Here is a 4,662-nt window from a genome sequence, read left to right on the forward strand (position 1 = left end):
TGGAGTTTGCAACTGAAAAGAAACTTTGTGTTCCCAACAAGCTAGGTGAAGGACGGCTTTCACACACACTTATCTCTCAGAACTGAGCATGTGGAGAGACGTTCGTTCATCTAGCACAAAGGGAACGGGTTGCAGGAGAAACTTTTTCTCTGGTTTCTCAGTCTGCTTCCTAGTGCCGGTTTGAAGTTCCTGCAGTTTTCACTGTAAAACCGAGTTGGAGCTAGTACCTCCCCATATATATGTATGGAGTGGAGTTTGCAACTGAAAAGAAACTTTGTGTTCCCAACAAGCTAGGTGAAGGACGGCTTTCACACACATACATCTCTCAGAACTGAGCATGTGGAGAAACGTTCGTTCATCTAGCACAAAGGGAACAGGTTGCAGGAGAAACTTTTACTCTGGTTTCTCAGTCTGTTTCCTAGTGCCGGTTTGAAGTTCCTGCAGTTTCACTGTAAAACCTGGTTGGAGCTAGTATCTCCCCATATATATGTATGGAGTGGAGTTTGCAACTGAAAAGAAACTTTGTGTTCCCAACAAGCTAGGTGAAGGACGGCTTTCACACACACTTATCTCTCAGAACTGAGCATGTTGAGAGACGTTCGTTCATCTAGCACAAAGGGAACGGGTTGCAGGAAAAACTTTTACTCTGGTTTCTAGGTCTGTTTCCTACTGCCGGTTTGAAGTTGTTGCAGTTTTGACTGTAAAACCGATTTGGAGCTAGTACCTCCCCATATATATGTATGGAGTGGAGTTTGCAACTGAAAAGAAACTTTGTGTTCCCAACAAGCAAGGTGAAGGACGGCTTTCACACACAATTATCTCTCAGAAATGAACATGTGGAGAGACATTCGTTCATCTAGCACAAAGGGAACGGGTTGCAGGAGAAACTTTTACTCTGGTTTCTCAGTCTGTTTCCTAGTGCCGGTTTGAAGTTCCTGCAGTTTTCACTGTAAAACCGATTTGGAGCTAATACCTTCGCATATATATGTATGGAGTGGAGTTTGCAACTGAAAAGAAACTTTGTGTTCCCAACAAGCCAAGTGAAGGACGGCTTTCACACACACTTATCTCTCAGAACTGAGCATGTGGAGAGACGTTCGTTCATGTAGCACAAAGGGAACGGGTTGCAGGAGAAACTTTTACTCTGGTTTCTCAGTCTGTTTCCTAGTGCCGGTTTGAAGTTCCAGCAGTTTTCACTGTAAAACCGAGTTGGAGCTAGTACCTCCCCATATATATGTATGGAGTGGAGTTTGCAACTGAAAAGAAACTTTGTGTTCCCAACAAGCTAGGTGAAGGACGGCTTTCACACACACTTCTCTCTCAGAACTGAGCATGTAGAGAGACGTTCGTTCATCTACCACAAAGGGAACGGGTTGCAGGAGAAACTTTTTCTCTGGATTCTCAGTCTGTTTCCTAGTGCCGGTTTGAAGTTCCTGCAGTTTTAACTGTAAAACCGAGTTGGAGCTAGTACCTCCCCATATATATGTATGGAGTGGAGTTTGCAACTGAAAAGAAACTTTGTGTTCCCAACAAGCTAGGTGAAGGACGGCTTTCACACACACTTATCTATCAGAAATGAGCATGTGGAGAGACGTTCGTTCATCTAGCAGAAAGGGAACTGTTTGCAGGAGAAACTTTTACTCTGGTTTCTCAGTCTGTTTCCTAGTGCCGGTTTGAAGTTCCTGCAGTTTTCACTGTAAAACCGATTTGGAGCTAGTACCTCCCCATATATATGTAGGGAGTGGAGTTTGCAACTGAAAAGAAACTTTGTGTTCCCAACAAGCTAGGTGAAGGACGGCTTTCACACACACTTATCTCTCAGAACTGAGCATGTGGAGAGACGTTCGTTCATTTATCACAAAGGGAACGGGTTGCAGGAGAAACTTTTACTGTGGTTTCTCAGTCTGTTTCCTAGTGCCGGTTTGAAGTTCCTGCACTTTTCACTGTAAAACCGATTAGGAGCTACTACCTCCCCATATATATGTATGGAGAGGAGTTTGCAACTGAAAAGAAACTTTGTGTTCCCAACAAGCTAGTTGAAGGACGGCTTTCACACACACTTATCTCTCAGAACTGAGCATGTGGAGAGACGTTCATTCATCTAGCAGAAAGGAACGGGTTGCAGGAGAAACTTTTACTCTGGTTTCTCAGTCTGTTTCCTAGTGCCGGTTTGAAGTTCCTGCAGTTTTCACTGTAAAACCGAGTTGGAGCTAGTACCTCCCCATATATATGTATGGAGTGGAGTTTGCAACTGAAAAGAAACTTTGTGTTCCCAACAAGCTAGGTGAAGGACGGCTTTCACACACACGTATCTCACAGAAATGAGCATGTGGAGAGACGTTCGTTCATCTATCACAAAGGGAACGGGTTGCAGGAGAAACTTTTACTCTGGTTTCTCAGTCTGTTTCCTAGTGCCGTTTTGAAGTTCCTGCAGTTTTCACTGTAAAACCTGGTTGGAGCTAGTACCTCCCCATATATATGTATGGAGTGGAGTTTACAAATGAAAAGAAACTTTATGTTCCCAAAAACCTAGGTGAAGGACGGCTTTCACACACACACATCTCTCAGAACTGAGCATGTGGAGAGACGTTCGTTCATCTAGCACAAAGGGAACAGGTTGCAGGAGAAACTTTTACTCTGGTTTCTCAGTCTGTTTCCTAGTGCCGGTTTGAACTTCCTGCAGTTTCACTGTAAAACCTGGTTGGAGCTAGTATCTCCCCATATATATGTATGGAGTGGAGTTTGCAACTGAAAAGAAACTTTGTGTTCCCAACAAGCTAGGTGAAGGACGGCTTTCACACACACTTATCTCTCAGAACTGAGCATGTTGAGAGACGTTCGTTCATCTAGCACAAAGGGAACGGGTTGCAGGAAAAACTTTTACTCTGGTTTCTCAGTCTGTTTCCTACTGCCGGTTTGAAGTTGCTGCAGTTTTCACTGTAAAACCGATTTGGAGCTAGTACCTCCCCATATATATGTATGGAGTGGAGTTTGCAACTGAAAAGAAACTTTGTGTTCCCAACAAGCAAGGTGAAGGACGGCTTTCACACACAATTATATCTCAGAAATGAACATGTGGAGAGACATTCGTTCATCTAGCACAAAGGGAACGGGTTGCAGGAGAAACTTTTACTCTGGTTTCTCAGTATGTTTCCTAGTGCCGGTTTGAAGTTCCAGCAGTTTTCACTGTAAAACCGAGTTGGATCTTGTACCTCCCCATATATATGTATGGAGTGGAGTTTGCAACTGAAAAGAAACTTTGTGTTCCCAACAAGCTAGGTGAAGGACGGCTTTAACACACACTTATCTCTCAGAACTGAGCATGTGGAGAGACGTTCGTTCATCTAGCAGAAAGGGAACGGGTTGCAGGAGAAACTTTTACTCTGGTTTCTCAGTCTGTTTCCTAGTGCCGGTTTGAAGTTCCTGCAGTTTTCACTGTAAAACCGATTTGGAGCTAATACCTTCGCATATATATGTATGGAGTGGAGTTTGCAACTGAAAAGAAACTTTGTGTTCCCAACAAGCCAAGTGAAGGACGGCTTTCACACACACTTATCTCTCAGAACTGAGCATGTGGTGAGACGTTCGTTCATGTAGCACAAAGGGAACGGGTTGCAGGAGAAACTTTTACTCTGGTTTCTCAGTCTGTTTCCTAGTGCCGGTTTGAAGTTCCAGCAGTTTTCACTGTAAAACCGAGTTGGAGCTAGTACCTCCCCATATATATGTATGGAGTGGAGTTTGCAACTGAAAAGAAACTTTGTGTTCCCAACAAGCTAGGTGAAGGACGGCTTTCACACACACTTCTCTCTCAGAACTGAGCATGTGGAGAGACGTTCGTTCATCTACCACAAAGGGAACGGGTTGCAGGAGAAACTTTTTCTCTGGATTCTCAGTCTGTTTCCTAGTGCCGGTTTGAAGTTCCAGCAGTTTTCCCTGTAAAACCGATTTGGAGCTAGTACCTCCCCATATATATGTATGGAGTGGAGTTTGCAACTGAAAAGAAACTTTGTGTTCCCAACAAGCTAGGTGAAGGACGGCTTTCACACACACTTATCTCTCAGAACTGAGCATGTGGAGAGACGTTCGTTCATTTATCACAAAGGGAACGGGTTGCAGGAGAAACTTTTACTGTGGTTTCTCAGTCTGTTTCCTAGTGCCGGTTTGAAGTTCCTGCACTTTTCACTGTAAAACCGATTAGGAGCTACTACCTCCCCATATATATGTATGGAGAGGAGTTTGCAACTGAAAAGAAACTTTGTGTTCCCAACAAGCTAGTTGAAGGACGGCTTTCACACACACTTATCTCTCAGAACTGAGCATGTGGAGAGACGTTCGTTCATCTAGCAGTAAGGGAACGGGTTGCAGGAGAAACTTTTACTCTGGTTTCTCAGTCTGTTTCCTAGTGCCGGTTTGAAGTTCCTGCAGTTTTCACTGTAAAACCGAGTTGGAGCTTGTACCTCCCCATATATATGTATGGAGTGGAGTTTGCAACTGAAAAGATACTTTGTGTTCCCAACAAGCTAGGTGAAGGACGGCTTTCACACACACGTATCTCTCAGAAATGAGCATGTGGAGAGACGTTCGTTCATCTATCACAAAGGGAACGGGTTGCAGGAGAAACTTTTACTCTGGTTTCTCAGTCTGTTTCCTAGTGCCGTTTTG

Source organism: Camelus dromedarius, unplaced genomic scaffold (genome assembly GCF_036321535.1).
Source record: "Camelus dromedarius isolate mCamDro1 unplaced genomic scaffold, mCamDro1.pat HAP1_SCAFFOLD_123, whole genome shotgun sequence".
Lineage (NCBI taxonomy): Eukaryota > Metazoa > Chordata > Mammalia > Artiodactyla > Camelidae > Camelus > Camelus dromedarius.